The sequence below is a fragment of the Athene noctua genome, chromosome 1, assembly GCF_965140245.1.
Source record: "Athene noctua chromosome 1, bAthNoc1.hap1.1, whole genome shotgun sequence".
Lineage (NCBI taxonomy): Eukaryota > Metazoa > Chordata > Aves > Strigiformes > Strigidae > Athene > Athene noctua.
In genome coordinates, this window is record NC_134037.1 from 111,324,374 (window position 1) to 111,336,789 (window position 12,416).

Sequence of the window (12,416 nt, forward strand, 5' to 3'; positions counted from 1 at the left end):
TGTCACTGAAGCAAGTGAGGCAAATAGACTTCAGAACCCCTGCTGATAATTTCATCATTTTATTTTTAAATCTTTTGTTTCTCTCAACACCTATTTAATTCTACTGCTAAATATTTAAATAGATAAGATGATTTGCTAAAGTTTTAACTTAGCTGCTGCTTCAGGTAATGGCTAATAAAGCTCTCAAGTTTTAAAGCAAAACAGTTGACACAGATATTTGTTTAGAAAAACAAGCTTTGGTTGAAATGTTTGTGAATTAATTGGCTGACAAATAGAGCTCCTTTTGCTATCTACAAACCAATACTGACTTTTATGCAGAAATTGATTATCAGCAAATATTTTCCAAATAGCTCACAGAAACAACATTCAGCTGAGTAATTATTCTTGGAACAATTCGCCACACTACTGCCTCTGTGCTCGTGGTACATGCGCAAGTGGGTGCCCAAGCCATATGGCATTGTTTCTGCTTCCCAAGTAATTGAAGCAGGCAAGGAACAGAAACAAAATGAACTCTAAATTACAGCTGCTTTTCAGTTTGAATTTTGAACAAGCAATTATATGTACTAAAATTCTCAAATCTTTGCAGTTTCTGAATATTTCACTGAACAATCCAGTAGCTAAGCAAAAAACCTCCTGCAATGACAACCTCAACACAACTTTTCCCGGAAGATATCACAACATGATCATGCATTTTATTCACAAAAACACAAACTAACCTTTCTTTGACCCATTCAGCCTGCTGTATTAGTTTTTCATCATAGGATTCTTCATGAGTCTGAAGTTCTGGACCAAGCAGTCATTTGCTGCAGAAGAAGGTATAGCTGTGTCAAAGTTTTTTCTGAGTGTGTCCTACTAGACAGATATTCAGGGGCTCTGCAACTGCTTGGATAACACTGGAGGAGGCATTTCTGTTTCCTGCACCCCCAGTGTCTGGAAGGACATAAGACCACACAATTCCACAGCCCCAAACCTCCACGATCTTCTCCTGGCACCCAGCCCACCCCCTGCCACCTCCACAGGGAAACTTTTCTGCTCACAAGCTCCAAACATCTGCGTATCTCAACAGTAGAGCTGAAGGAGTAAATCAGTGCCTGTCCATTATTGCATTATTTGGGTTTTGCTTTGACACATTAGGAGAGTTACATGAAATAGACCTGATCCTGAATAGGAGGCAGCATCACCATATGACTGATCCACTTTATTTTGAGAAAGGGAGTGAGAGAAGAGCAAGAACCACCAGGCAGGAGTGTTGTTTGCCTGCTCATCACAAAACTTTTATAACACATCTAACATATCAGAGTCTCCTGACCAAAAACTGCAAAACCTCTAGACTCCTGCCTGGCACTTAAATAGTTAAATATATTTCAGTGCAAAAGCCCCTATCTCCTCTTTCCAAGTAGAAGTCAATGTCTTATCCTCTTTCACATCTGGCCATCACTTCATTTATTTTTTTTTTTTTTTTTTTAAGATGTCTAATTAAGAGTTTATATAAAATTGATTTAAAGAGAGTCTGCACTCTGGATGACTCCACTGAGAGTGAGGTAAAAGAGCCTTGACAGGTTAGGGTTGGGTTAATTTGCTTTGTTTCCTCGAATATCTGAAGTTTCGAGGAAGGGTCCTAGGGAGTGCAAAGGATCTGAACAGAGGTGTGACTGGAAACCAGATCCCTTGGGGATCTTCAGTTCTTGTCTGATTCATCAATTTCCCAACAGCTCACATGAAGCACTCTGAAGCAGAGATCAGGACTGGGTTTATGCCCTCTATTAGGATGAAATAGTGTATCTGCCCACATCAGGGCTCTCATGCCTTGCTCCAAAAATACCAAGGCCAGGACTGGCAGAGATGGGACAAGACCTGAGCCCCATCCCACCTCACCCATTCACACATTCCTGATTAAACACACCTCCTCTCTCACTATTGTGAAACAGGCCAGTTAAGTTAGTTGCAGCTTTATTACTCTTGCAAACCTCTGCCTAATTTTTAACCAGCTGATTTCACAGCCCTTTGCAGCCATGTAATCAATAGCTGATTTATAAATAACTTCTCAAGCTTCCTACACAGTGCTGGCAGGTGGTCGTCACAGCTCCAAAACCAGGTGCACACTCCAAAGGCAGAGCTGGGTGGATACATCTTCATGTCTGTGCCATCTTTAGCAAAGCTATTTCAATAATACATAGCCAGGGTGTTTCAGAGTGCCCAGCAAAGGTTTGTGGGTTCAGGTGCAAGTCCTAAGCACCCTGCAGAGCTTATTTGAGGGCTAATGGGGAAGGGAGCAGTGAGTAGGAAACCACATAGCAAGATAAGGGGTGAGGACTGCTGTCAAGGAGGCAGTTTCTTATTTTCAGTCAGATTACTGACCCTCTGCTGTGGGAACCGGCCCTCTGGAATGAGGCTGGAAACCCTCTGAAGAGAGGGAGGAAGCAAAACCGAAGCAGTTCCTGAATTTTCCCAAGTTAGTAACACCTGTTTAGCACACACACTCTAAATTTGGTGGGGTATTGGGTGCCTGCGGGGAGGCACAGGGAGCCGTCTCAGTGAGGAGAAGCCCGGGGCTGCCCTGGGGCAAAAAACCCCCATGCTTAAGGGAAGGACAAATGCCACCAAGACAAAGAGGAGTGAGGAAAAAAGTGAAACGGCCCTGCCAACAAAGCACCAAGGTCAGAGGAGGCAGAGGGGAGGAGGTGCGGCAGGCCGCAGCAGAGCAGGGGTTGCCCTGCAGGCCTCAGGGAGGAGACCACGGGCAGCAGCTACTCACGCTCGGCCCGTGGAGGACCCCACACCGGAGGAAGAGGTCGATATTCCCTGAAGAAAGCTGTGGCCCAGGGAGGGCCTGTTCATCACGAAGGACTGCAGTCCATGGAGAGCACCCACGGTGGGGCAAAACACAAGTGTGAGGAGGAAGGAGCAGCAGAGTGGAGCTGTTAACAGACTGACCATAGCCCCCATCCCTCTGCGCTGCAACAGGGGAGGTAGAGGTGTCGGGAGTGGAGGGGTGGACTGCAACCTGGGACAAAGAGGAGGAGAGAGGTGGTCTTCTGCTTTTGTTTCTCACCATCCAAATCTCTTTTGACTGGCAATAAATTAAATCAATTTTCCCCAAGTTGGATCTGTTTTGCCTATGATGGTAACTGGTCTCCCTGCCTTTATCTCAGCCCATGAACTTTTTACCATCTTATTTGCTCCCCTGCTGTCCCGTTGAGGAGTGGGAGTGAGAGAGCAGCTGGGTGGACTGCTGGCTAAGGTCAACCCACCACAGGTGACATCGCTACACTGGCACTACAGTGACAAGAGGAGATGAAAAACATAGGATCTCCACATAAACTCCAAGAGAAACATGGGGGTACCAGACTCCACAAAACCCACTCTAATTGCTACGAGATAGCTGAGATACATAAGGCAAGAGGTACCAGTATAAAACACTACAATAACTCCTAAAGGCCCCTTTGGCAAGGACTGGAAAACAAGCTAAGGTATCTGCAGCTGTTTTAAGACTTCTCATTGCTTGCAGCTGTATTCATATTTCTAAAAGGAAATTAGAAGGCTGCACTCGAGTTCCCCACTCAAGGCACTCATCAGAGTTGAGCTTGCACAGTTGCTCATTTTTGTTTCCCCCCCACTTCTAATGAACAAGGATTTCTTGCACACACGTACACCTCCCTTCTGCTTCATCAGCCTTTCCTCTCCTCACATACTGAGCCAGAATTGTTCCCTGTGAAATCATACTTTAAACCCTTTCAGAGTACAGAAATGCAGAATGCTGCAGTTAAGATAGCTGAGCAGATGAGACACACCCCCACCCCCAAGCCTCCCCTTTCTTCAAGGTATTACAGCACTATCGTACAAAACAGTGTTAAGTGCTGTTTTCTAAACAGCACTGATCATTTGGCCCTGGCAAGTGAGAGGTGATAACCAAAGGAAGGACTGACAGAGAGATGCTGAGAACAAGAGTTCTTAGGAGATGTTAATCCGGCAACTGAAAGCATCGAGCTGACTGGAGAGGTTAATGGAGGAAGATTTGTACAGGAGAATCTACTCTAATATAATCCTTCAACAGCCATAATGTGATGACACTGGGAGCCCCACTCAGCAAGCCCTATTTTGGATGTGCAGGGCATTAGCAGATGCAACTAAGTCTTCAGTCTTAAAACCTCCGGAGGAAATAAATCTTTGGCCTCAAAGTTAGAGGGCTTGTCTAACCAGTCATTTTCTCTCCTGAGTGACACAGTGTCATTGTCTCCTGCACCTGACCTCAGCATTGTATGATGAGCTCCCTCCAGCAGTTCGCTACCTCTCAACAGCCTCAGCAGATGGCACCTACAACTGTCCCAGGCCTCTGGGATACCAGCTACTCTCTCTACCAGTTGCATCTCCCAGCACATCAGTGACATCTCAGTATCAGACCCTCTCAAAAGGGCAGCCTCTGCAATGTATTTAACCACATACTTCAGTCTAGAGCAGAAGTTTCAACTATGGCAAATGCTTTCAGCAGATCTGTGGAGAGATCAAGGGGAAAATATGGCCTTTACAGAGGAACTAATGGAGGCATTTATTTAGAATAGCTTTTTTGCAGGCACTCCCTGAGGAACATAACAGAAATACAGCTATCCCTGCCCTAACCTCAGCATTTTGCTCTGATCCCCTCCCCTTTTCACACAGGCCCCTACTAGCAGGGAAGAGGCTAAGTGTGGACAACAAAACAACATCACCAGGTTTTAGGACTGGAATGCCAGCCAGCAAAGAATGGGGACTTGTTGTTTCAGACCACCTGTGTATTCAGCCTGTTCACCAATAAATTAGGCTTGGTTCTCTTGGGAGGTGTTTTTCAAACCACAGGAACTAAAATTACACTTAAAAATCTACAAAAGCTGAGATTCTGTGCACACTAGCAAAGCTTCATGCGCCAGAGAAACACACTGTATAAATTAATTTGGATACACAGACCACACTTATCTAACTCCCTTTTCTACAGATACTTTCTCACAAGGACTGGATTAACATCCTTTATGGTCCCTGAGTGCACTTAAGTTCTGCACATTTCCAAAAGTGCTATCACTGCTTTACTTAAAACGTGATCATCAAGTTCTTTCTTTTTTTCTGTCACTCCAACATTGTAAGAACATTGCAACAGCCTTCCCCACAGAGAAGACAGACTGATGCAGCGTGAGACAAAGAGGCAACAGTCACATTCAAACGGGCACATACTGAGGCTTGCCTGCGTGATGGACCACAAAGGCCTGGGGACAGATCCTAGGCAGTGTAGATGGAGATGGAGTACAACAGCGGTTTTGTGTTAGCTGTATTTTCCCCAGCATTTTGCAAAGCAATCAACAGCTTGGAGTTGCAGCCTGAAAAACAAGAAGAAAAACCTATTTTGGTGATTATTTTTGTAATAATTTATTGTAACTAATTTGCTAAGTTAAGCAGGGTGGGTGTTGTAATAAAAACTATTGTAACTAATCTGCTGGGCTGGGCAAGGCGGGTATGGTACACTTGAACGACCTGTAAATGGTAGACAATTAAATGTAAAATGGGCCATTCAGATTGGAACAATGTAACCGTGTCTCCGAAACCCCACCTAACATTAGATGGGAACAATGTAACTATGCCTTAAAAAAAAAACTCCACCAAGAACTGATAAGTAATTTCTGTTTGAGAGAAAAAAATAAAAAAATCCAATAGGAGAAAAGCACGCCAAGAGACCAAGGTTTCGAAACTTTCAAAAGACCCAATAGGAGGAGGACATGCACCCCAGCAACCCAAATGATCCAATGAAAAAGAGCAGGACAATCATCTGATGAGAAAGACTGGTTAAAGACGATGACACAAGAGTATAAGAACGCGGGGTTTTTTGAAATTCGGGGTGCGTGTGGCAGAGCTGCGGCTCTCCATGCACCCAGCGCTGCTTTGCCTATTGCTTCCCACCCTAAATTGATTGAACCCAAATAAAATTATATATTTTTATAAAAATTGGCTTTGTCTGATTATAACATTTTGTTTCTTCCAATCACCAAAAAACTATATTGCCCCTTCTGAGGGTATTTTAGGTGTTCTACTGCCTGGCCCAGCAACAGAAGCAATCTGACATTTGGTCACCTTTCCAAAATGGTTTGGATCACAGCACTGTTATCAACATATCCATTTTTAGATGCTAGACTATGACTAGTCCCAGGAACACCACTGCTTCCCAGAGCAGTTCTGAACACGAAAAACTGAGAGTATCTTGCATCTGGTGAGCAGCTCTAGAGCAGGATTTCACTCACGCTGCTGCCCACTGTCCTACCCCTCAGCAGTTCTCTGTGCCAGGACCAAGTGCGAAACAAAATTTTCAGATTAAAATCTGAATTTCAGATGGATGAATTCAATGTACTGGAATGTAAAAACAAAAAAAGCCCAACAACAACAAAGAAACCCCACCCAAAACCCAAAACTGTTATAACTGGGGTTTGTTTTAAGAGTACCTAAGAGATTAAATGAAAATATTAAATTCATCTTAAAAACAATCAATTCCAAAGTCAGCAGTTCTGTTAAAATACTGAAATAAAATGCTTCAGCTTCTCCCCAATAAAACCAGCAAAAACCCTTCAAAATTTCTTTTCAACTTTTCCCTCCCTTATTCACTTCATCCTCTCCCTTTTTGTGCATCAAACTATTAGTCTGCTCAAAATTCATGTTTCCTTCTGCAAATGTACTATTTCCAAGTTGAATTGAAATCTCATTTCAGACTTCCAACTTCCAGAAAAGCAAAATATTGACACCACTTCTGAGCTAAGAGCAACCTTACATCAGTAGTAAGATACACCGACAGACTAAAAGGAGATCATCCACGAAGAGCAGTGAGGACCACAGTTCTGACCTGTGGTTCAGAGACAAGTGTGGCCTTGCCTAGGACAGAGGAGGAGGGTGTTAATCAGCCCACGTGCAGTTTCCTACTTGTAATATTTTGGAAGTACCAAGAAGAACCTGGATGCCACCTAGTGCTGTTCCACTCAGGCTTCAATAGTGTAGAAATGCAAACATTCGTTTTTCTCATCTTTTACAGGGTCAGCATATTGTGTACATATGGCTGGCTTATCATCGCTACAGGGATGATCCTTTGGAAGAGTCAGGGATGTGCAGCCAGAGCCCTCTGTGCACTCACGAGCACACTGGGTGCCAAGCACACGGTTGCAATTCTTCTGCTTGCCGATTCTAAGCAGGGGTCATCACTCATCACAGCACTAATACATGTTAGAAAAAATCATCTAGAATAAGCAAAGATTGGCAGACTTAGTTAAAATTTATGTAAGGGGGGAGAGGGGAGGTGACAATCCCTGCAGGCACCAACCAAGCACTCGAATTGTTATCAGACCCTTCACGAAGCAGTAGAAAGTGCAGGTTTCAGCACTTTACAAAGGGAATCTTCTGTGGAATTACCTTAGAGAGAAATTTCTTTACAGATAGAGGGAAAAACCCTTCTTATAAACACAAAAATATTTCAGCGGAAATAAGGAGACTGTAGAAAAGGAACTGTCACTTTGAAACTTCCTTTATTTAAAGGTAAAGTCATTTAGTTTGAAGCATCAGCCAAAGTTCATATTTTCCAGAACAGCTTTCCCTTCATCCTGTTAGTTACCTTCACTAAATGTGCAGCTTTTCCAATTGTATCTACAAACTCTGTTTCAGCTATACACCTTGCTTGGAGGAGCCCAAATGTGCAATAAAGCTTCAGAGAACCACAGGTTTGGAGACAACCCAAGCTCCTTCCAACCTACAAGTGCTGGAAGCCAGTCAGCTGAAACAGTGCCTACAAATACCGGTGTTCCTACATTCCCCGAGCTCACACCATGAGATTTTTTATATTGCAGAAATCTCTAAACCAACACAGCGCAACTCCAGCAAAAGCGGGTTCTACCAACCTTCCCTGTCAACCCCCCTTCCCAGAAAACCCAGGTTCACCTGGAGGCAAAAAACATTTCTTTGATCTGATTATAGGCACTTCCAACTTGAGGCATCTGAAAGGGTCATCGGTTCCTCTATCAGACATTCTCTGTGATATCATTTCAATCTGATTTACCTCTAACACCACCTTTTTGTGAAGTGTTACAAATGGTCTCACCCGATTCAGAGTGGGAAGATTTTTAATACTTTCATTGATGTGGACATGAAAAAGATTCTTGTTGATGGCAGTTTCCCACAGCAACTGTTGCCATGGTTATAAATAATTTATTGCCGCCCGTCGACCAACAGCTGAATATAAAGAATGAGTTTACCATGTGCGAGAGCATGACAAACACACAAGCCTGCTCCTTCTGAAATGTGCCATCATGCATCAAAATACTGTTGACTATTTTATGCAAGGCCTTTGGGAAGTCATTAAAATAGCCAACAGACAAGTGTTCTCTATCGCTGATGAAAGCAAACAGTCCTCTAATTCACAGATGCAGAGATCAAGGGGGTCCTAAGCTGGCGTATGTGGTAATCATTACAGAAAGAACCTAGAGACAATCCCCTCCCCTCCAAGTCTCTGTGGAGTTTAAGGGAAATATTTTCTTCTCAAGGACAAAATGCACCATTAATTCCTTAAGTTATTCCTCAGTAACTTACAGTGTTCATTACTGAGCCAAGGTATTTGAAATAACATAGTTAACCCCATCTCTGTGATTAGAAGAGCCTTGGATAGGCTCCAGGTCTAACCATGACTTCACTTCCACTCCTAGATAACATGAGATTCACTCACACAAATCTTATTTATCTCTCATACCTCCTTGCTGAGCAATTTTGTATCTTGTTGCCAAAACAGAAGCAGAGATGAAGGCACTTGGACAAAATTTTCCTAATGCAGAGGCCCAGACTTTTCCACGCAGGATTTTTTTTATGATCTTCTTGATTTTGCAACTGCTGGGTATCAGATAGTTTTGGAGAAGAGACCCAAAAAAGAAACAAAGTTTTAGGCAGAAGTAGAGTCAAAAACCAATCATGCTGGCAACAACCAAACACTTCTTAGCAAGTTATTTCTGCAGCTTGAGTGCAGTGGCTTCCCAGATGTTATTTCTGCAACCCTAACAGGAATAGATCTCTCCCGTTCAAAACAAGTCCTTATAGATGTTTAAATAACTGAAAAACACCACAGTTCTCACAATATAAGAGCTGAGGCACCCAGACACCGTAACTCAGTATTACACACTACCTGCTTTACAAGATTACCTTCAAATCAGAGCTCCAGCAGCCCTCCCAGTGACTCCAGGTGCTTAGCACACCCAGTCAGAGAGCTTAGGGACCTACATGCTGGGAGGGAGATGGCAAGACTGATCCCAAACCCGATCCCTAACTGGAAAGGTATGGCCACCTGGCAACCAGCTGAAGTAGCAGTCACCCACTTTCAGCAGACCAGAGATGTAGGAATAATTGTTTCTTGTCAATCAAACTGCCCTCTAAAGTGAAACTGAAGTTTTGAGCTGCCCACCACAAATTAACTTGCAAAATATTTTGTCTTTCCTACAAACCAGGGAAATGGAAAGTCTCCTGGATGCTTCAAGGTCCCACAGCTCTAAGTTTGGACACACCTGCAAGGAAACAGAGTGTCTGCCATAATTATCTCTCTCTAGCCCCCTCCTTCCAGGGACCAGTGAACCAACATCTCAAAGGCCACAGATGAGTTTCTTAAGAGACTTAAATCTTGGTGTATGCATTGGTTAAAGTGTCAAAGGGCAAAACTGTGCACAGAATGAGTCTTCCTTATCACCAAACAGTTCCCTCCCACACAAAGAAGGGTGAATACAGTACCAAGCCCTTGTTTCATCACAAGAAAATCTAAACTACAACTTGGCTATCAAGCTATATGCCATCTCCATAATTTTCACATCCAATTTTCAAATGTCTACATGCTGATGTTCCCAGTAATCAGGAATTTTCTAAGAATTAGTTGTGCATCCTAGATTTTTCCTTCTTTTCTCCCTTTCCATGTCCTCCTTCTCCACCCTCTCCAACAGCATGTTGTGCTTTTGTTTGCTTCTTCTTAACCAAGGTCATTGAGATCGTTATTTTGTGACAGAGAAACCAGTAGCAAAAGGAATTTAAAGGATGAACCAAAAGAAGTTTTTTTTTTTTTTTTTTAAATTACTTCCCATAGCATGCAGGGGGACCAGAAGTAAAACATCCATACTTCAAGTCCTTACACAGCAGAACCTTTATTAGGCACAGGTATGCATCCCACATGGGCAGCTCCTATTCCCCTACCAAATTTCCGAGAATCAGATGAAACACTGAAATATTTTAGCAAAAGAAGCACCTCTGGTGCTTCTGGTGTAGTCCTAAGTCCTTTTGGAAGTACAATAACCAGAGGGGAGGATGGGAGGAGGGGAGCTACAGCATCTTACAGCAGGATGTATTTAGCAACAATGAGATTATGCTGTCCTCAGAGGCACAGTTCACAGGTTGACTTCCCTGCTCGGTAATCCAAGGTATTTTTGTGAAACTGGTGTGACTCCCCCTGGCCATGTGTGGTATTGCTCCTCATCACATTCAAAGTTTGTTTACTTCCATAAACTGGAAATAAGGTCACCACCACATGAAAAACAGCAAACAAAAATCCCTTACACTGTGCAGTGGTGCCTGGACAAACGTTGGATACACACCTACAAATTGGACACAACAGTAGTTAGGCAAATAAAAACAAAAGTATGCCTCAGAGTTCCTACTCCATTGATTTGTTAACCGTTCAACCACGGAGGCTTGCTCTGGGCACACCTTGGACTCTACACAAACCCTCATCCAACCTCTGCTGCTCCAAATGAGCAGCTACTCTGTCCTCTTCACTACCCCCTGCTCCAAAATTACCAGGATTAGAGCTGCAAGGGAAGACCTACCCATCTCCAGCCTCTCTCTCCAGGCGATGCTGCATCTTTGAAAGCTGAAGAAACGAACAGCTTAGTCTTAGCTTTGCAGATAAATAGTTGTAAGGATTAGAAAATGCACAGAACTGTCAGTTATCAGCTCCAAGGTGAGGGAAATTTTTGGAACAACCAGTCCAACTGCTCGCAGCTGCCATACCCAAAAGGTTTCACACAGAACAGCTGGTTGAAGATGATGCAGGCAGAGGGCTCAGAGGACAGTGTGACCCAGCTGTCCTAACACCAGCGCAGGACACCAGAACTCGTACCCCTGCTACCAGCTTGTTGTCCGATATTGAAGCAGATTTGCAGAACCTCTGTTGGCAAAACAGAAGAATTAACAAAACATTCCTGAAATGGCCCTCCTCTTCCTGCTGTCAGTTTCTCCCACAGCTCTACTCCTGCAACAGGTCTGTGGTTGCACCGAAAGGATGGACACATGTTTTGCCCACCTTACAGGTGCAACGGGGAGTGGTGGCAAGTTTCCAGTGCCACACTCCCCATACCCAAGAAGTGCCAACATGATACCCGGCCTGCTCTTTGACCTCAACCCAGGGCTCCTGCTTCAACTTCTGGAAAGGCTGAGACACAGATACAGGTAGGACCTTGCACAACCGAAACATGTCTGCTTCTTGTGTTACTCCACACCCCAAAAGCTCAGCAGACCAGCACTCACCTGAGATGCAACAGACCTTCATTCACATCCCTCTTTTGCCTGATTTGAAGCCTGTCTGCATGTAGTAACATCAGTACCGCTTAAAAACTTACACAGTTCAGCCTAATCTGGTGGCCTGGGAGTAGAGAGTGCACAAGTGTCGGCATTCATTTTCACAGCATCTCAGAAATGAAATAAAAGCCCAGCTTTACAAATCAAGAAATTAATTTACTGTCGGTTAAAACCCTCCAAAGACTAGAAGCCTCCAACTGCTGCCCTTCCACCTCCAGCTCTCCAAAGACAGAACACATCACATCTCTTCCAGCTTTGCCAACAACAATCCCCTATGCCTCCAGACAACACTGCAATCCCCAAACAGCAGACAAGCCGACAGACCCGACTGAAATGTAGAGAGCTAAGAAATCAGTAACAAAAGATGCTTTGCATAACACTAACATTTAGGTTGATTTTCTCCTCCACTAGAAACCTGCTTTCTACAAACAGCATCTCATCCTTAATTTAATCCTAAAGTCTCACTCAACAAACACCACAGGACAGATATTTGGTAAAGGAGATGTATATTTATTCACTTTACAAAGAGGGTGGTATTTAGTTGCAACAGCTCCATTTATAGACAAATATATTATTGTACATTATAGTGGTGAATGGCTCAAACCTTTACCTTGTTTTGCTCTTAAAAATGTTTTGCACCACTTCAGCTTCCATTAGCTGAGCAAATAGCTGTCCTTTTTCTGCCACTGAGAGATTAAAAATCCGTAATAAAGGTATAGCTGTGCGCTATGTATTCACAAGCATTCACCTTCTCATTTCCCTGTGTTACTCCCCTCTCCACACCCAATTCAACACAGTTTGTCCTCTGGGTTAGCATTAAA